General features: G+C 29.0%; 2 long non-coding RNA genes across 3 annotated transcripts; both read right to left on the bottom strand.

Annotated features, from left to right (window-relative positions):
• Positions 1 to 6,353: 6,353 nt before the first annotated feature.
• LOC129307242 (uncharacterized) lies at positions 6,354 to 8,255 on the bottom strand. The gene is made up of 4 exons (XR_008592326.1): positions 8,135 to 8,255; positions 7,490 to 7,593; positions 6,989 to 7,035; positions 6,354 to 6,687 (listed from the first exon to the last, which is right to left on the bottom strand). It is a non-coding gene; the product is annotated as an uncharacterized LOC129307242 (long non-coding RNA).
• Positions 8,256 to 19,148: 10,893 nt separating this feature from the next.
• LOC129322769 (uncharacterized) lies at positions 19,149 to 21,981 on the bottom strand. Of its 2 annotated transcripts, XR_008596292.1 has the most exons (5): positions 21,762 to 21,981; positions 21,649 to 21,683; positions 21,149 to 21,240; positions 20,737 to 20,850; positions 19,149 to 19,492 (listed from the first exon to the last, which is right to left on the bottom strand). It is a non-coding gene; the product is annotated as an uncharacterized LOC129322769 (long non-coding RNA). The 2 variants fall into 2 exon arrangements; XR_008596289.1 differs by lacking the exon at positions 20,737 to 20,850 and having other exon boundaries at positions 21,762 to 21,973.
• Positions 21,982 to 22,670: the final 689 nt, after the last annotated feature.

Genomic DNA, 22,670 nt, shown 5'->3' on the forward strand with positions numbered 1-22,670 from the left:
TATAAATGGTGATCAAGTACTTAAAAGCATTAAGCATGGGAAAAAATAAACACATATATATCATTAACTACCAAAAGAGAGGGATATTCAAGTATTAATCCATATAACAAAGGGTTGAAATAATCCTAGAACAAGGGAACTAGCTACTCATGTTCAGAAAAGAGCCATAAATATTACAATATATAGCATCCATATCAAAAACAAAGAGAGAAAAGGAAGAGAAGAAGAAAAACCGAAAGAGATCCACTTAAATCTCTTTAAATCTTCAATCCTTGGCCAAATCTCCTTCAAGAACCCCAAACCCTAGCAGAGAAAACTTCCAAGAATCTCTTTAAGTCATGCTCCCCCTTCTGCAGGTGCGTTTATGCTTTTTCTGCCCTAACTTTTTTCGTTCTGAAGCTCAAAACCCGCAGTAGAATTAAGGCCATGAGTCGCGGGATGTTGACAGTGCGCCGCGACACATGTGGCAAAATGTGAATTTGCGTCGCGGTGTGTTGACAGTATGCCGCAGCGCACATACATCTTCAGGACTCCAGTCTCTATGCCACATGCCGCAGTATATGCACACAGAGTCTCTATTTTTTTTTTTGACTTCCATTTTTCTGCTATTTTTCTTCCATATGCATCTTCAATCATTGTTTGGCTCTATTTCTTTAAAAATATCTAGCAAAAATCACCTAAAACAATAAATAAGGTTATGAGATCTTTTAAAGTTTAAAATCAAAGTCAGCATATTTGCAAATTTTTCAATAAACTCTATTTTCTATGTCAATTTGAAATGACGCTCATTTTCCTATATTTAATCCAAAATATTCATAATTGATCTAATTTAGCACATAAAGAGTAGGAAAATGCACTGAATTGGCATTAATTTAAATAGGTTATCACTTAGATTCCTTGACAATGGCACCAAAAACTTGATGCATACAAATATGTTTTACCGCAAGTGTACAGTTTGTAATTAGTAAGTGGCAAATTAAGGTCAATCCCATGAGGAATCAAGTTAATTGTAATTAGGAAATAAAGTCTCCATTTTCATTTAAGTTGAGCAAAGGAAGATATGGATTTGATTTTTGCAAAATAAGGATTGAAATTAGAAAAATGCACTAAAATTAAAATCCCAACAACCATAAATAAGCAAGGCAATCTAGGGTGGTTAATCCCTTTTTCAATTCATAGAGCATGTAATTACCTAAATAAATTCACTTAATATTAATTTGTTAGTCTAGAGTATTAATAGGAATAATTATCTTCCGATTAATTACGCCCCTCTCTTGAATTAATATGCTATTCCTAACACAATTACCTAAGAGGAAAAATGCATAAGTCTACTTTAATGTGATTATATGGGTCCAATAAGTATTTCCTATTCTATTGGCAAATTAGAATAAATTCTAATCTCATATTACTCAATCTAATGGTCTAATTCAGATTTTCCTCTTCCAAGTCAAAACCTAAACCCCCAAATTCACACTCAATGGTGATCAAGTATTAAGTAGACAAATAAGCACAAGATTAAGTAAACAAAACTAATATTAAGCTCAAATAAATAGTTGAAACATGCTCTAATCTAAGAATCAGTTCATAGCTACTCTAGATTAAGAGAAAATCAGCTACAGATGGCTTTCATGACAGAAAAATCAATAATATATACAGCAAAGTAAAGAGAAGAAGAAGAAAAGCTTAATTAGATCAATTTTGAGCAAAACTCTTGATTTTCCACCAAACCCAAGCTTCTCCAACCCTTCTTTGGCTCTTTTCCCTCTTCTTGGACATTTTGCAGTGGCTGGAGGTGAAGAATGCATGAAAATGAGGTGTACCCAAGCCCTAAAAATTTGTTGAGAGTCAAAACTGTGCATTTTACTAAAATCATGCTTTGCGGCGACGAAGCGTGTTTTCGTTACAGTGAACATGACCTATTCAAACTTTCTTTTCAAATTTAATTTCTTTGACTTGGGCTCCAAAATTTTCTTCTTTGGACCCTAAATTAGGCTTGCCTACATGCATAAAATCTAGAATAAATGATAGAATTGGTCTACTAACTTTTAACATATTTCTAAGCCCATTTTCACACACATTCATCCACTTAATCATATTTTTGCTAACAAAATTCAAATAAATAACTTCCAATTACATTAAAAACACCAATAAATTCAATAAAATATTGGAAGTCATCAATGCATGTGTGTTTTGGGCTGGGTTCTGATTCAGTACTTTTATATTATTATTGTCGTTGTTGTTGTTGTTGTTGTTGTTGTTATTAAGGGTAAAATAAGGATTTTACTAAAGTAAAAAAATAAATATCCTACTTTTTAGTTTGAGGATTCGAAACAAGCACCAAAGATTAAACAACAATAAAATTTCCACTAAGCTTTTATGCTTTTCTTGCTATATTTGGCCCAAAATAAAATAAAATAAATACATTTAAAATTCCTCATTATAAATTTTAAATTTTCACTTAAGATTTTGGGTCTTTACAATAATAGTAGTATAATTAAATAATTATGAAACAAATCAAAATTTCTAAAACAAATTAAAAAGAATGAAGAATTTTTTTTTTTATATATTCAAGTCTAATGAGAACATTTCTTATAGCTTATTCAAAATTACATACCAAAGTTTTTAATTTTAATAATAATTTTCAAGGTTTTTAATTTTAATAATAATTTTCTAAATCATTATAGTTGGATGGTATTTGCTAGTGAAGATGTTGGAACTAATTTTTTACCCCACACATGCTTGATTTTTACTAAGGGAGAATAAGTTCAAAATACTGGATACTAACAGCAATTTTGTTAGCCCTTGGTGTGCCATGGTACACCTAGCTGGTAAGGTATTTCTAGAATGTGCTAGCCCTATGCATGCGCCAATGCAAGTGGAACAAAGAGATGGATATTCATGAGCATTGTATTCACGCATGTTTCGTGGCTTCTAACCATGTTTGATTATTTCATAGCTTTAAGTTGTACTTATTGGTTATTTACTCTTGTGGATTGTGTGTCTATACTTGATTAGTTATTTGCTCTGGTGAACTGTGTGTCTACGCTTTTGTTCTAATAAAGCCCTCCTAGATTATAATTAAAAATTCATTAGCATTCTACCTAATTGTATTGTTACTTAAATTTTTAAATTTTATATTTTATGTGTACGTAAATTATGATGATTTACATGATTCTGTTAGCATTGTTAAATTTCACAATTGAACCATTGAGCAAACTTTTTCTTATTGTTAGTTCTAGAATGTATATATATCTTTTAAAATTTCATTAAATTGTGTAAATTAAATTTATTAGTTCTATTTTCATAAATTTTATTATAATTTTTAATTAGAACGCTACTCGCCAAAAATTTCTTTGATCTTAGATATTGTACCTAACCCTGCGCCTCTTGGGAACCATTGAGGGATCCTATTACGTTTGTTGAAAAAAAAAGCACATGGTGATTATCCTTTTTGATAAAACTTTGTATTTTATTTTATATATTGTAAGTTAATGCTCCACGTATGATATAGTTAGATCTTGGCCTTATTTTGTTATTATGTAAATTGTTGGAATGGAGATAGTCTTCTTGGTGGTCAAGTTAACAGGTTGTGTTTGTGAAAATTTCAGGAGAATCAATTTATAGAGTAGATTGTGCCAAAATTTCAAAACAAAAAACTCTTTACTAACGATATTATTATATATAATTTACATATATTGATATTTTAATTTAATATCTGGTTAATCAAAGCTTATGAAAAATGAGTTACCTCATATTCTATGCCAATCATACCCTTACTATTGGGGTGTGACATTTCCATTAGTTTTATAATTTGTTGTTATATGGTCACTTTATTCTCACTTTATTACTTTGCCACTAAAATATCTTTTAAGAAAGGTTTTCCTCTCTTAAATATGGGGATCTTAATGAAAGATTTACATATATTTTTTTGCCAACCTTTGAAACATATTTTTTGTAAATAAATCTTCTTAATTATGTAATTCCATAACTACTCAATACTTTGTCAACCACTAAAACTCAATATGTGAAAAGAAAAAAATTAGATACATTGTATTGAAAATTAAATAAGTTTCGCTTCTATGATTAAAAATCATCTTCAAAAGAGGCATACCTAACCTTAAACTAATCTTCACATACAAAGACATGGAGAAGAAGGATACGACCGTGCGCAGATGTGAGAGCAAACAGGTGATAGAAGCTGATTTAGAATCCAAATGCAAAATTAAACAATATCTTACAAAATTAGACGAGTTAAGATGGAAATTAGAGGCCAAAAGGGTGAAAAAAAGTTATAAATTAAATAAAGCCCCGGAAGACTTCTAGGAGCGTTGAAGTTTAGATCTGAAACTTAGAAGGCAATTTTAGAGCATCAACCAAGGGCTTGAAGGCTAGAATAGAGATTGAGGAGTCATTGTGGAGCATCCTCTAAGGATTTTTATAGATTCTCTTCTTCTACTCTATGTTATTAATTCTTTACGTTGTTTATGAATTATTTTTCATGTTTAGAGCCATGAATGGCTAATTTTCTTTTATCCTTGGGGATTTTATGAAACTTTAATGCTTTATGGGTAGATTTCTATCTGGTTACTCGATTTTGATGAACACTTTAATGCTTAATAAGATTTGGTTTTATTCTCTTGCTATTGGAAGCTACTTTATTACTATTTGGATCTTAGTTTTCACCTTCGATAGAAGATAATCTCAAATAGACTATGCATTAAGCAACTTATGATTAGAATTGGATTTAATCTAATTTGAGCTTGAGAAATATACTCAAGAGCCCTAGGTAATATTTTAAGGCTTGGGTATAATTGGATCAAGACTTGCTTGAGACATCATAGTATAATTAGATTACAGGTTTTGTAATCAACAAACACATAATCTAATTTAGATCCCTGATTTTAAAGTAAATTTAAAACATGATAACCAAAAGAAATTGAATTGCTAACTATAAAAGGAGATTAGAATTCTTAGGGAGCTCTTCAATTGTTGATCTTAACTCGGATTTATTCTTCGGCTTTGTTTTTATTTTATTCGTATTTTTAAATTTAATAAAAAAATTCACTTTTAATTCGATAACTTATCTAAAACAAAAACTTTTGCCAAACTTTGAAACATGTTTTTTGTAAATAAATCTGATAAATTAAGTTATTCCATAACTACTCATAAATCTTTGCCGTCCACTAACATTAATCATATGAAAAACAACAAAATTAGATGTATTTTATTTTGAAAATTAAATCAATTTCACTTTTGTGAGTAAAAATCATCCTCAAAAGAAGCACACCTAACCCTAAACTGACACTCGCATGCAAAGATACATGTATACATACCTTCCTTCTAAGAGTTTTTTTTTTTTTTAACCAACTTCTTCCAGGAGGTTATTCACAAATCATTGGTCAAATAATTCACAAAATAGAATAGGGTATTAAACGAATTGACTTATTTGTAAAGGTTTGTGTCTCCAAAGACAAAACCCTAAATTGTTTTACATACACATCATTCTTCTACTATAGATATTTTGGTCACGAGATTTTTTTTTATGGCTCCTTCATTGAGCTCATTACTGGTTATAGTATATTATTTACGATAACATGCATGAAAATGCCTTTCTATGTCGATCATTTTTTGTCAATATATTAAATAATCAATGCAACCAATTGGATGGTGTCATTATTGTAATTTAAAAGGGAAAGAAAATAATTTCACAACACACCTATTTGTACTTGTTTTAAACGATATGCCATTTTCGAAACCCATGCCAACTTTGAGGAACAAAACTTGACAATCCCATGTGAGATGGAAATACAAATGAATTTACACGATTATTTTGTAGAGAATTCAAAGTCAGACATACAATAATCAAGATGTAAAATAACTTAATTACATTAATGCCCTTCAATTATCTCCGCCTCTCTCGTCATCGAACATCTAATAATAATAATAATAATAATAATAATAATAATAATAATAATAATAATAATAATAATAATAGACATCTTAACCATTAGAAAAAGTCCAAAAAAACAAAAATTACTCAATAATAAACCTATATTACTCAACCCTATGAAAAAAGGCATTGCATGCATGTGAACATATTACAATTTGAAGAATATACATATACATATACATGTATGTATGCATGTATGTATGCATAAAAATGAAAATGAATATATGATGTCAAATAACCATTGATATACCTTTGCTGTGTCATTGATTTTGGGAAGAAAAGATTAACAAATGATAATGAAAATTCAATAAAGAATATATCATGAGTCCTATATAGGCAAGCCTCATAAGTGGAGTGGGGTTAGTGTGAGGAATTCTTTCTCCAAACAGGCCAGTATTTTGGAATGAGATTTTTCTTTGAATTTGCGCTCATGACAACATCTAGATTATCTCCATCCTCAATGCCAACATAAATTATATTAGGCTTCACGTTCTCAGCAATTAGCATACATTGTCATGAACATCAAAACCAAAGACTTGTGGGTTTGTAATAGACTAGAAACATGTTGCCAGTCATGACTGCATGACTAGCCGTCGCAACCACCCTAGATGCATGGTTTGGCTTGAAATCATAGATGAATGAATAGGACTTTGTTTCTTTGTGAGAATTCCATGCGTGTTAGTAACAGAGGTGGTTAATATTTCAGGTTTGGTTGCATGAGGAACCCTTGGATCAATCTGAGTAAACCCACAAAACACACATTTTAGTGATAAGGATGTATTTGAAAAGTATAAGCAACTTGAAAGTCTATTGTATTAGATGTATGATAGTCCCATATTGAGTAATTAGAGAATTAATTACAACTATATAAGTGTGTGGTAAGTTCTTCCAAAGCAACTTAAACTATTTTGGTGTAATAAGACAAGTCTTAGTTTGTGTTTATTGTAAAATGCTAACATATAGCTGGTTATAACACATTAACTTAGTAGATTGAATAGATTTAAAGCAAAATAAGTGGAAGGCATAAAAATTTCTCACTCCTGAGTCAGGAATCGAGCATAGACTTCACCAGGTTTTGATTCCACCTACAAAATTAGTCATTCCACTTAGAACTTACAAGGCCCAACTTACAAACTTTCTATTAAATTAAAAAAAAGTCATTATTATTGATTAAGTAATAACATAAACATGACAAAACTAGGAAATTAATTGGATGGTTTGCTTGAACCTCTTTTGCTAGTCTCAGTCCTGCCGCTTTGGTCTTCAACAAAAGGGAAGATTATCAGATTTTATAAATTTATGTTGTTAAAGAAAAATCAGATTAATATGATCACAAAACAATATCAAATGATGTTAATTTGTTGTATGTGCTCGTAGCATGGAAATGATTTATCTAATTAGCTTACATGATCAATGAAATATTATATCATCCAGAATTATTTGCAGAGAAGAATCAAAAGATGTTATAAAGGTTTAACCATATGCTTATATATATATATATATATATACCAAATTAAATTAAAATGGACATTAATGTACCTTTGGTATATCGTTGATTTGATAGGCATAGTTCAACACACGCCATAATACTGAATGATATTTTTATCCCCTTTATCTTCATCATCATCGTATGCTTTGTCAGACTTCATGGGTAACAATGAGTGTGAAAACAAAAACCCACACAGTCAATTAGTTTTTTTCCCCTTAAATCAAGCCAATCATAAATGAAGATAAAACACTAAGCAAACAAAAAGATTAGTGAAAAAACAAGACAAAACTTTTGCTAACAAAATCAGAAAAACTTGAAGCAAAAAACTAACAACTTTAAGGGAAAAAAATTCTTATTTTGTTTATAAAGATTGTTGAAATTGATTTAGCCCACCACGCTGGTGAAGTTTTTTCATTTTTTGTGCCCCAAATACTGGCTTCTAGTCAATCCTTGTATGCCAATTGATAAAATCTAATGCCAGAAATCGATCATGACCCAAAATAACTTAAAGCAGAAAGCAAAAGCACACCAACAAAATTTCAAAGAGGAAACTTTTAGATCATAATTAACCATCGTCACGATAGAGATCGAATCATGAGCTTGCAAAACCCACACCTTGAACTCACCAGCCATGAAGCGTTTCATACTGGATCTAAATAAAATTACAATGTTCGAAAAGTTTAAGCAAAACATACCTCCATCGCAACTCAGGGAAGCCAGATCTGAGTGATCCACCATGAGATTGCAAATCGAAGAGATGATCCATTACCATCCAAGCACTTTCGTTAGCCGGAAAACAAGCGCGCCTACTTCAAACCCCCCACATTGAGAACACAAGGGAGAGAGTAACCTAGATCCACCGGTCAAAAACGCAAGACGAACAAGAATCTCTCTTACAAAAAGAGAGAATTAAAAGGGGACCCGACCCTTTGCCACAAAAACAATTAATTTAATATTATCGTTTTCTCAAGCGAATTTTTATCAATAACATGTAAATAAACTGCTATAAGAAATGTGTGCCTCTGCACGTTCGAGGGTGTGAATAGGTGATTGTATGTTTGCGTGTGTGGGTGTGAGAGGGGAGAGGATTCTCTCCTCTTCCTTCCCATCCTCTTCCCCTCCTCTTCTTAATTTCTAACCATTAAATTAAAATTTTGAATGATCCAGATTTGATCTCCTTCAAAACATATCATTTTATTTTATTTTCACTGTATTTTTAAATTTTTTTATTAAACTTTAGGATTTTGAATTTTATTTTTTACAATTTAATATTGTAATAATAATTTTATAGGATATCAAATCTAAACCATCTAAATCTTGATCTAATAGCTAAAAAGAGAAAAGAATGGAAGAGGAAGGGAAGGAAGATGAGAGAATCCATTCCCGTGTGAGAGAGGGAGAGGGAATAAGTTCAGGTCTAGGTCCTTTTCTAATGATTAATTATTAATTATAGAGTAGCATTTAAATTTTCAATTATATAATGTATCTAATTCCCCCTTTCCTTATGTTGATGAGTGTCTGCTGATGCTAATGCCAATGGATAAGGAATTATGAGTAGTTACGGAATGGCATATAATGAAAAAGATTTAACCAAAAGTTTTGGAAAAAAATAAAATCGCTTTTCTAAAAGGTAAATAACTTTAAATCTGGACATTAGAATTGTATTGTTTACATGCTCCTTTATTCTCTAAAATATGCACAGACGAGAACAATAATATTCATTTCTAGCTTATTACTATTGTCTCACTCCATTCTTTTGCATCTAAAGCATTAAATATACAAAATTAATAAATATTATTAATTTATATACATTGGGAAAAAAAATCTAGCTAAAAATTATTTGTTTATACCAAATGCATCAATGAATCCTTGATTTTGTTTAATGAATATCATTATGGTAGTATAGATACAAAGTAAATCCATGTGGTCATTCTTTATTGTCATCGTCGTCGTTGTTGTTCTGATAAGGATGTGTTAGTCTTTTATGATTGGAGGACAATCTCAAAGTCTTTTACACATATATGAATGAAAGTGATTAGAAAACTACTCTAGCCTACTCCGTTACTCCTCTCTAAAATTTACTCATTCTGTTATTGTTTCTTTCTTTCAAATTTCATTACTTTATCACTAAAATATTTTTTAATAAAGGTTTTTCTCTCTTAAATACAGGATCTTAATGAAAGATTTGCATATGTTTTTGGCCAAAACATATTTTTTGTGAAGAAATCTTAATTATTTTATTTCATAACTAGTCATAATTCTTAAGGCATCCACGAACACTCAACATATGAAAAGGAAGAAGATTAGATACATTGAATATAATCCGAAACATTGTATATTTCAAAATTAAATTTGTTTTTCTATCATAAAATCATCCTTAAAAGAGGCACACCTAATCCTAAACTGATCTTCAGTTGCAAAGATACATATATACAACTTTATTCGTGCGGGTTATTTGCAAAATTCTAAATTATGAATCATTATTTGGCAATGGAAGTGATCTCTACCATAAGTGTATGGGATTGATTAGTAATAAAATCCTAGAGTATTCTACTTGATCACTCCCGCAAGTACACGTGATTGATATAGTAATAATTTTCATATTTTTTTTTTGGAATAAAACCCAGAGAAAAGCATTTAACTTTGTTATTTAGAAAAACAAATATTTGAAAAAGGGATTTATATTTAATTAATGCAAAATAAAGAACAACGATAAAAATAGAAAACCAACCAACCAACCAATCAAACGTTAGGGATTGGGATTCACCTATTGGGATGGCTTGCTCTAAATTAATTATGTTATTTTTCCTTATTTATAATGACAATTGTTTGTAAGGTATTCTAATTACCTTTCACTATATTAGTGTGTATTTATCTAAGAATGAATTACCTCCCACTAATCTTATTGAGACTTTGAATGAACCGTTAAGCTACGATCTAAGTTATTATAAATCCTAAATTATTCTTAATTTAGTTACTGTGTCTATCATTCTAAGTCTAAATTAGTTCTTCACCTCCCGGTTTATATTATATAATATGTGATGTTTTAGTTTTAACATGTCCCTGGGAACTTTGATTTCATTTGTATATAATTTATTACATAATGTAGTTTTCAAATCTTGTTTTGGAAATGGTATCCCATTTGGTGAACCTTTTTATTTTAATTAATTACTATTTATCATGGTAGGTCTGTTTGGTAAATTTAATTCTTCCTAACATAATAGAATCCTTTCTATCATGATTATCGATTTTGAAATGGTTTTATTTAATTAAAGGAAACCTTTTTCTACCATGGTATAATTTTCTTTAAACAGGTTCAATTATTTTCTACTATTGTAAACTCCCTTCTACCATGGTAAGTTTTCCAAAAAGAAAAAAAGTCCCATCTATGTCCATGGTGGGTTTTAATAAATATTGTTTTTAAAAAAGTAGAGTGTTACAATATATTTATGCCACTCCACTCTGATAAACACTTCAGATAATTATATACGCAGATAATTATATACGACCTCAACAAATCTAATATATCGAAATTGGGAAAATTAGTTGTATAAAAAAAAAGAAATTGGGAGAGTTGGTTGCATTTTAAATAGGGAGAATCAATTCAAGCACCACACAAAAAATTTATTTATAGACAAGAATTAATGCAGAATGAATTGTTGTTAAAATAAGAATATGAACTTGTTGTTTCTTGAATGAGGCTTATTATTTATTGTCTATGAATAAGTTTATTGAACATGGACATTTATTTTGATTTAACAGTAAATTTAATTGTTTAGGATATAAAATATAATAAATATGAGTTTAGAGTTTAAATCATCCCTAAACATATATTTTAGGGTCTGAATTGTGTAGTAATCCTATTATAATTTAATCTTATTTTACTTTTAAACTCTATTAACTTGGATAGTTTATTAATTTTAATATTTTTTGTAAAATATTTCTTTGAATATAGATATAATTAATTATTTAAATTCTTTAAAAAGGGAGAAGATAATTAGATCATGAGGAAAAATTAAATCAATAATTTGAAATTTTTTTGGACATAATTTCAATTAATAATTAATAAAATTAAGTATCTTAGAATATTTAATAGATTATTTTAAAAGGCATTAAAAGAAAATTAAAATGTAAATTTGTTCACCGTTAAGCATTACTGCAAGTATACAGGTCGTCACAAGTATAGAATATTCCAGATTTATCGTTTCCACAAGGATTTAGGCAAATGAAGGTTAAAATTCACTATTAAGCTTTAAGATAGGTTGAGAAAATCAAGAGTGTGTTTGTGTGAAAGTAATAAAAATTGGATTAATATTGTTTTAAAGTAATTAAAACTTGTTGAAACCTGCCTTGACCTTTAGAGGTGAGAATCTAGGATTATCTCTCCCCTTTATATTTCATAAGACTTAAATTAATTCCTCTCAAATAGATTTTTAATAAGAATAAGTGTTAGTCTAAGATTCCAATTCACTTAAAGTTTTTTCAAGTCAAAATCAAGTACATTTGAAAACACTAAAATTTCACAATCTCTTAAAAATAATTAGCAAAAACAAATTTTAAGCTCCAATCTTAATGTGACTATAAAGGGTGAATAAAATATCTCTATTTTACTAACAAAACCATCCATTTAACTTTGTAAATTTCAAGTCCAACATTATTTTATCCAAGTTCTACACCTAAATTAGCTTTCTCAAGCACAACTCAAGTGAACAAAATAATCTAAATGGTGATCAAGCACTTAAAAGCATTGAGCATAGGATAAAATAAATACATATATATCATTAACTATCAAAAGAGAGGAATATTTAAGTTTTTTCATACAAATGTTTGAAATAATCTTGGAACAAGAGAACTAGCTATCCATGTTCAGAAAAGAGCCATAAATATCACAATATACAGCATCCATATCAAAAACAAAGAGAGAAAAGGGAAGAGAAGAAGAAAAATCAAAGGAAATCTACTTGAATTTCTTTAAAACTTCAATCATTGGCCAAATCTCCTTCAAGAACCTTAAACTCTAGCAGAACAAGCCTCAAGGAACCTCTCAAAATTGTAGCTCCCCTTTCAAAGTGCAAGAATTTTGCATATGTAACCCTAGCTTCAAGTTCGATTAAAAAATGCACAACTTTAATAAAAGGCTTTTGGCTATGGCCAATTCTTTCTTGGCTGCAGCCAAAACCTCTTGGTCAGGATCTCTTGAGTACAGCCAATTCTTCCTTAGCTACAGCTAAAAACTCTCGGTCAAGACTTCGATTGCAGCCAATTCTTCCTTAGCTACAGCCAAAATGTGTCAGCAATATGCTATCTCTAACTTTCGGCTGAGACCGAAGGTACTTGGGCTAAGGCTTAATTCTTCACTCTTTGTCTTGACTTTTTCTTAATGTAATAACTTCATAACTCCTTCTTTACTCCTCAAATAATGCTCCACCAACCTAAGAAAGCAAGAAATTTTGTGAATCCAAGATTAATTATACTAAGATAAAGAATTATGCACAATTTACACAAAGATTTTGTCATTTAAACCCAAGTGTAAGATATGCACATTTTCCTATTATATGTACCAAAAGCATGCACAATTTCATCAAAAAGCTTATGAAATTGTAAGAAAATGCACTGAGATGACATAAATTTTTATAGGTTATCAAATTTTAAAAAATAAAGATAAGGTCTTTGTAAGTTCTGTAAAATTAAAATGAGGTAATTATATTTTACTTTGATATTTTTATTTAATATTTTTTGATCAATTAGGAGTCAACATTAATTAACTTTTGTTAATGGTAGGAGTTAGATTGCATTATTTTTAAAAATTGAAGGAGAACATTACACCAAAAATAAGTTTAGCATCCTAAATGCTTATAAACATATAGTTTAGATATTAATTTTCTCTTTTATCCTTAATTTTTTTTATCAATTACTGAAATATCTTTCATTTATTTATGTTTTTTAATCTCCATCCCTCTATGGCGGGCTGGGCGCCAAAGTCCCATCATTGACAACTTTTGGAACTCTAGGAAAATAAGTATATAGTTTAGATTTTGACATGTTATTGTCACTGGCCGTTGAAAATCAAATAACAAGTCATAATTCATATTTTGATAAATTATAAGTTAAATTTGCTGGCACAATTGGACTGCTTTATGAAAGTTGCCCGGAAATGTTTTTGATCCATTCACATGTTTTAATATCCAAAATGTGGGGGCTGTGCATGCATTGATGCGTTTATGCATGGTGGATTTAAAATGATGAGAAACTCTAATTTGATTAGAATGGGAGAACATCGTATAGTAAGATTCTAATTTAATTAGAATTATTAGTTTCATACATGTAGTTGAAATATATTTAAAAGTGTGGGGCCTCTAGTAAAAATTATTTTGCTTTACCCTAAAAAATTGATTATATGTTGTGTTATTTTGTTTGCCTAATTTTATAAATGCCAAGATGGTTTTGTGTTGTGGTTTAGAGGGAAAATTATATGGAGGCTTTAATATTTGCATGCAAGCAAAAATTGTGATTTAACAAATTGTGTGGCTTGAAACAATCATTATGATGGTGACATAAATTTAATCATTTATCTAGTGTACATAAGTGTATTTTGAAAAAGGTGCATGACCTATTATCTTGGCATAAGTATTCATTATAATGAATAATGATTTGTTCATATGTGTTATGATCTCATTAGATGAAAAAAAAATATTTTCTAATTTATGGGATTGTGAATAGTAGATTCTTGCTGTTTAAAATACATGGATATTAATTGAGTTATAAATTCAAGTGAGAAAATCTACTAGTAATTATCCACTCTCAGTATTGATGAAATCAAAATATAATGATAGGATTATAGTGGAATCCAAATTCATTAATTTGAAATTGTATTGGAGGCAGTTGCTCGAGATCTTCTCGGCAGTTATTTTAGTGTGAAACTGACACTTAGCGTCGATGACTTTTTTTTAATGATAATATGTCATTTAAAACAAATGAGATAATTTTGTCGCTTAATATGTGCATACACAAATTTTTGAGTTATATCAATAAATGTTAATCCCATGAAATATGATGCGTGAAGATTGAGTACAAAAGTAGTCTCATAAAGGCATCAAATAAATTAGTAATAGATGGATACCACAAATATTGGTATCATGAATAATGGATTTCCATTGTATTAATATGATACAATGAAGTTAACTGAATATGATATTCATATGAGGAAAAATTCATTAGTAGTCAAATAAAATATTTTAAGAATTAGAGTTTATTATTCTTTAGTCAGCTAATAGTGAGGTTGAATAATTGAAAAACCTCTTAGTGAATATTATATTGAAGATAAAACTGACATATGATATGTCGATGAGCTGTGATTGCAAAAAGCCAATAGCCATTGTAAAGAGAATAATAGTGTAGGTAAACATTTGAGGTATGATTAAGCATGCTAAAAGAGAGAGTTATCTCAATCGATTATGTCAGATCATATGCAAATGTGGCGGATCTGTTAACAAAACCCCTAGTGAAGGATTTAATAATTGAAATGCCGAGGGAAATGAAACTTAAGTCTATTTAAAATTAACGGTGATGGCAACCTAACTTTCGTGATTGGAGATCTCATGAAGAAGGGTTCAATGGGTAAAAATAAGTCATTTGTTAATTCTTCTTATGCTAAATTTTTTGTCCTTTCTTATGTCTTGATAAAGTGTTAGAATGCATTGATTGGAGGTTGAGCAAAAGCTCTTAATAATTTTCACAGTCCTTAGGGATGGTGTATTAATTACACATACATTTGATGAAATTACCTATATGAATGTGTAATAGGGCCGCTCTTATGAGATCATGACAAAATCTTTAGAACATTTGTGAAAACCATATGCGCATAGCTGATAATGTGCAAAAACATCATCAATAGTGGAAATTGTAAGGATATAATCCAACTAATAAGACCTCTAATATACACCTAAGTTTTGTTGGTTTATAGAAACATGGTTTCACTAAATTCAAAATGGTTATATTTTTTATAAATAATTCAGATGATAGTGCTCTTTTTGACACATGGGAAATTATTGTGGTTGTGTCAAAATAAAAGTCCTAATGTTGCTTAAATGAATGGAGGCACTACAAAGAAAAGACTTTTAGCAGCGACTAAAAGTCATCGCTAAAGGTTTTTAGTAGTAACTTTTTGTTGCTAAAGGGTTGTCGTTATAATTTTCATCACAAATAGTTTTTGGTGGTGACAAACATTGTCGCCACCAAGAGTATACTTTTAGCAACAACATTTCTCACTGCTAAAAGTAAACTTTTTTTGTCACCACCAAAACTCTTTTTTTTTTTCAAAATAATAATTTAAAAACTTTTAGGGCAACTCTTTTTTTAAATAATAATTTATTTTATGCTACTTCATTTTACCACATGTGCGGCATATGATGCCATGTCACCTGCCATCTCATGCCATGTCACTCACCACGTGTATGCCTCCTCAAGCCACTTTATATGCCATGTTACATATCTGTTACAAAATATGCCAAAGCCAAGATTTAAACCCTTGATCTCCCATCTCCAAGCCTTAAGTCTCCCTTCTTTGCTAGTTAAATTGAAATGCACATATAATTATTATATGCAAAATTAAATATATATTATTTAACTACATATACATATATCAAATAATATATTATTAAAAATATATACGTATATTTTATTTTATTTTATTTTCAATTATTAATATGAAAAAATAATTTAAATGAATTTTATATTATATTTTCATAAAATATTATTTTTTACAAGTAAATATTATTTTTTAAGAAAATGAACTTAAATAAACATATTTTAAATATTGAATAATTTTCTTATAGACATTGTAACCAATTTTTAAATTTTATTTTTATTTTTAAAATGAAAATTATTACGTATATAATTTATTTATAAATATGTATTATATTAATTTATGCTAAATATCTTTTACTTTTTTCTTCTCCATATTTTTTTCAAAAATTAATAAATTAAATGATTAAATCTTTTTCTTCTCTCAAAATGGTTAAATGTTCCCGCTCTTTTATTTAAAATATATTTTATCTATAATTGTTCAATATCTTAAAAAATAACTGTAGTAATAAATTAATTTCAACAACATAAATTTTGTTAATAGTCGTTTTGAATTTTTAATGAATACTAATAACTTTATAATACAAGATAATCATAGGAATCTTATATATGATCAATTTAGCTAACTTCTAATTGTTATCTACCTCATATCAAGGTGAATTTGAATAATTTTTCATATTCTTCTTAGTAATAATTAGTTATAAAAATCTTATTAGTAACTTCTTTTTTATATCAATGGAAACCTAAAATCCTTGTCTAAAAGTCATTAGAGCTTAGTAGAAGAAGTAGATACCATGTGTATATCAAGTTAAACTTCAAGTGTGTAATATGTTAAGTAGTCTATAATATCATTTACATTTTGAACCATCCATACAACTTTAATATCCCAGTGCCATTTATATGTATTTATATATAAAAAATAATTTACATATAACTTAACTTGATTGTAATAGAAAGTAATAACTAATCAAGATTTTAATTTATCATATTAAAATAATAGTTTAATAACATCATTAAAAAATATGAGTTATATATGTCTAAAAAAGATTATGAATAATAAAAATTTAAAAAGTTATTTAATAATTAAGCTTAACATATTTTCACTATTATTCTTTTTGTTTCATGATCCTATATATCATTTATTTCTAATTCTGTATATAAAATAAGAAATTTAATTTCATAAATATTTTTGGAATTATTTTATTTAATTTTAAATTTTAAAATAATTCATAAGGAATTTTTTTAATAATTTAAATGATAAATTTAAAAATTATTTCATATAATTTAAATTATATTTAATTTTTTAAAAATAATTTTAGTGGAGACAAATTTTGTCACCAAAAATAATCATACAAAATATTTTTAATTTTTAAATTATTTTTTATAAACATACTTTTGAAAAGGCCCACTTTTGGTGGCAACTATTTTGATGGTGACATTGATTTGTAGCTACTAATGTCCACTTTTAGTTGGCAATAAAAGTAGCCACCAAAAGGCATTTTTTTTGTAGTGAGACCTTAGTGCATGCATACTAAGGTGTGAACTTAGAGGAGTAAATAAGCGTAGAGGAAAAGTGGGCTCACACATATGACTAGGTGTGAGCTACATGTGGTGCTAGACAATTTTATTTTTTTAAAATTTTGAAAACTATTTTATGGAGTTACAAAATTATTTCTATAAAATACTTTTTTCATAAATTTTTCTTTGCTTTTGAAATATGTGAAGGATTGTTGGATATTATAAAATATTTATGAGTATTTCAAAAGAAATTATTAGTAACCTATATATTAAACCCTATTATTATATGAAACTGTTTGTAATTATATTTAATGTGTTTTATTGCACAATTTGAGATATCTGCCTATAAAAGGCAATACTTGCCATAAGTTCTAAATCAGCTAATGCACTTTTGGGCTTTCTTTCCTCTTATATCATACTACTTCATCTATGTTTTTGTCTGAACTTATTATGTGAATTTTTGTTATTCTATGTAGGAAAAGTCTATTTAATTCTGAGGAGTTGTTGTGCTATTAAACTATTGTGGCAAAACAACTTTTAATGATAGTGTACTTGGGTATGAATCACACTATGGTTTTACCTGTTGATCTCAACAATTATGAGAATTCAAATTAAAAGGATTTGAATTACGTTAACGCTCTTGAATTCATTTGCACCTTCCACCTCATCGAACATATGACAATAATAGACATTTTAACCAGTAGAAAATGTCCAAAGAAACAAAACGTACTCAACAATATAAGCCTATATTACTTAACCCTATGCATGAATTTATATGTAAACTCTAATGAAAAGGCCATTTCATCCGTTTGAATATATTACAAAATTTATGTGTGTGTGTGTGTGAAAATGAATATATGATGTCACATAACCATAGATATATGGCATGTGGTTGATGTTGGTGAGCAAAGATTAATGCGTGATAATGAATATTCAATAAAGCATCTGTATTGAGTCCCACATTGTGGATCCTCACAAGTGGAGTGGAATTTATAAGTGTGAGAGGCTTTTTTACCTAATGGGCTAGTCTTTTGACATTGATTTTTCTCTTTAGACATATGCTCATAACATTGGTGCTTTTATTAAGAGGTTGGTGTCATGGAAAGGGTTACCCACAAGGTTCTCTTGAATGGGGTTTCATTTTCATGAATCTCACATTGAAGAGCCTCACAGTGGCAGAGTTAGGACTTTGAGTTAGGAGTTGCAAAGCAATATAATTTTAAAATTAATAATTAAAAAATTATATTGGGAAAAATATATTGATATTTTGTTGGTCAAAAATATGTTAGGAAGGTCAATACAAAGTTTAAATTTGGATTCAAATATTTTTTATTGAGTCTAGAGGGTTCAAAATACAAAAAATAAGGGTGAAATCTTGTAAATTTTCCATGCTACATATATAATTTTTTTCAAGTGAGAAGGTGCATTTGATCCCTCGCATGAATGTGGCTTCGCCAATGCTCACAAGTGAAGAGGGATTTATAAGTATGAGGAATTCTCCTACTCAACTAGCTAGTTTTTTAGAATGAGTTCTTGCGTTAAACTTGTGATCTTTACAACATGTAGATTGCCTCCATCTAAAACTCCAACATAAACTTTATTAGGCTTCATGATGTCAGCATATATTGTCACGAAAATCAAAATATTCCAATTTGTACTCCTCGATCCATTCATCAGGTTTAAATAACATTAGGTGTTGATGAGATGGAGACCAAGAAATGTAGTTCACAAAAAATGACCATATGTATAATATGAAATAGATCATAACTAGAAGAATTTATATCAAACACGGATGACCATGGCCAGCTAAGGATAAAACTTATTTTAAGTTCTATCTTTATTGGGCCTTTATAAGTCAATTCAGCCTTCAAATTGTGTTTCCTGACAAGTGTCATGTACTTGACTGATAACACGCGCTCAGATGGATTGGTCACTGAATCCAAATGGGGTGGCTGCAAAAAGTCATCAAATTCATCTCAAAACTTTCATCTCTGCTAGTGATATCTTAATATTTAGTATAAGAAATTTTAACAAATATAAATATATAGATATGTAATTTAAATATTTTAATCAATATAATTGTTATGTATAAAAGGTACCTTGTCCAAGTTTATCCTCTTGGTGATATTTTCAGCAATTTCAAATGAAAATAAGAGATTTCTAAAACCAATAATGTTCCTTTTAACAGGTTATCTCAAAAACTTTTATGAGATATGGTTTTATATCAGTTGAAGAATCTAATGAATGATAAATTAATTAACTTAAGAAACTGGTGCATATCCTCGTTCTTTGTCACTTCAACTTGTGTTGGGGCTTTTTTGATTTGGGAAATTATTCACTATTCATGTGAAATGAAATATTATCACAAGTGACAATTGCTCAAGTCATTTCATATTTTGATTCAATCTATGTTTTACGAGTTCAACCATATATAATAGATAAACATATTTTGAAAGTTAAAAGAACGAATGTATAATAAATATGCAATATATTTATATTTAACAACAGAAATATTTATAAATAAAAGAATTCTGATCTCATTGTTAATATTAATATCAATATCAATTGATCGAAAATTATTAGGAAATACCACATTTTCACTCATTGTTTAAGCTATATGGGATCTAGAATCCTGAACACTAGATAGTAGTACGAAAAATTTGAACTTAAATTTAAGCAAGTGAGAGAATTGTACAGTAACAATTAATAATAAAAAAATAAAGTCACATATAGTACCTTCAGTTTAATAGTCAAAGCACATAAAATATGAGCTTTTACAAGATGCAAGAAACAATTAATCCAATTAATGATCATGGAGAAATGTTAAATTCAATAAATTACAATTGCCACTATTTTATTCAATTTAACATATTTATGCCAAAACAATAGTGTTGACCATTGTTTATAATCAATCACAGTTGCAATGTCAACATTATTTGATATTATTTCATAGCTTACAAACAAAATTTTATATCTCATAATCAATCAACAAATGATGAGCTAATTCAAAGGATAGAGTTCAAATAATTTAGAAAGATTATGAAATAGTCATAGTGGTTGATGTGAAAATAGTTATGTATGGAAGACCCTTTGTTTAGCTACATAAAATATATGTTTATTGTAAGTGTTTTTATTTCTTGAACTTGAAAAAAAAATCTTAAAAACAATGCCAATGCTTAGAGCTAAATGATCTTACAGGTTAATATCACTGAGACACATGGGATAATAGCATAAGCTTTACAAAACAAGGAATTAATTGGATGGTTTGCTTGAACCTCTTTTGCTTATCTCAGTCCCTTCTCACTTTGATCTTCAACAAAAGGGAAATTTATCAGATTTTATAAACTGATTTTGTTAAAGACTAATAATTAGATTAATATGAACAAAAAACAATATCAAATGATCTTAATTTGTTGCATGTGCGTAACATAGAGATGAATTATCTAATGAACTTACATGATAATATTTCAAAGAAATATTGTATCAACAAGAATTGTTTGCATATAAGAATCAAGAAATGTTATAAAAGTTTAACCATATGAATGTGTGTGTGGTGTGTGTGTGTGTGTGTGTGTGTGAATTTAGAATTAAAATACACATTAACGTACCTTTGGTATGTCGCTGACTTGATAGGCATAGATCAACGTGCCATGACATTGAATGAAACTTTTATCCTCTTTACATTCATCATCATCGTATGCTTTGTCAAATGAGAGAAAACAAATACCCACAGTCACTTGATGTCTCTTTAAATCAAGCCAACCTAAATTGAAGAGTAAATACTAAACAAACACAAACATTCATGCACAAACAAATAGAAACACTTCCTAGCCAAATTAGAAAATCATTAAGCGAAAACCCAACAATACAACTTTAACAGAATTTTTTTTGGTAAAAATTGTTGAAATTAATTTCAGCTCCTCATTTTGAGAAAAATTTTCTTGCTTTTCCTTGGCCCCAAATGGTAGCTACCAGATCCATCCTTGTATGCCAATTAGAAAAACATAATGCCGAAAACCAATCATAACCCAAAATGAATTAACGCAAAGCGCAAAAGGACACCACCAAAATTTCATTCAGGGAGCTTCTAGATCCCAACCATCCTCACCATAGAGATCGAATCACAGGCTTGGAGAATCAAATCTGCACGACGATATTTGATGAGTTTCATACCAGATCTAGATAAAATTGTGATATTTGATGAGTTTCAGCAAAACTTACCTCCATCGCAACTTAGGAAATTCAGATCTGAGTGATTCACCATTAGATTGCAAGTCAAAGAGATGATCAATAACTATCCTGACACGCAGAGACCCAAAAATACACGCGCTTGCTTCAAACCCACTCACGCGGAGAACATAGGGGAGAGAGCAACCAAGATCCACCGACCAAATGCAAGCCAAGCAACAAGCTCTCTTACAAAAGGAGATAAATAAAGGGGACTCTGCCCTCAACCACACATACAATAGATTTAATACTATCTTTTTTTTCTAGAGAATCTTATCAAGAACTTGTAAATAAAATGGTAGAAGAAATGTGTGCCTGTGTATGCGCGAGTGCGCGCGTGTTTGTGTGTGGGGGTGTGTGTGTGAGAGAGGGAGAGAGAGAGTACGTTCAAGTTTAGGTCTTTTGATAATGATTATTAATTATAGAGTAGCATCTAGTTTAAATTTTCAAATATACAATGTTATCTATTTGCCCCTTTCCTTATGTTAAGTGTTTGCTAATACCAATGTATAAGGAATTATGAATTGTTATGGAATGGCATATAATGAAGATCTTAACCAAAAGTTCAAAAAAAAAAAAGAATGAATGGCTTTACAAAGGGAAAAAAATTTAAATCTTGCATATTAGAATTGTATTATTTGCATGCTCTTTCATTTTCTGAAATATATGTTGACAAGAAGAATATTTTTCATTTCTATTTCTCTCCTATTATTCTTGTTTCACTCCATACTTTTACATCTAAAGCGTTCAATATACAAACTTAATAAAAATAACTAATTTATATACATTGAAAAACCAAAACTCTAACTAAAATTTAATTATTTGTGTATACCAAATTCGTCAATGAATCCTTGATTTTCGTAAACGTATGTACATCGTTATGTTAGTATAGATACAATGTTA

The sequence above is a fragment of the Prosopis cineraria genome, unplaced genomic scaffold (genome assembly GCF_029017545.1).
Source record: "Prosopis cineraria cultivar Desert tree isolate PC_DT_omini unplaced genomic scaffold, ASM2901754v1 PC1, whole genome shotgun sequence".
Taxonomy (NCBI): domain Eukaryota; kingdom Viridiplantae; phylum Streptophyta; class Magnoliopsida; order Fabales; family Fabaceae; genus Prosopis; species Prosopis cineraria.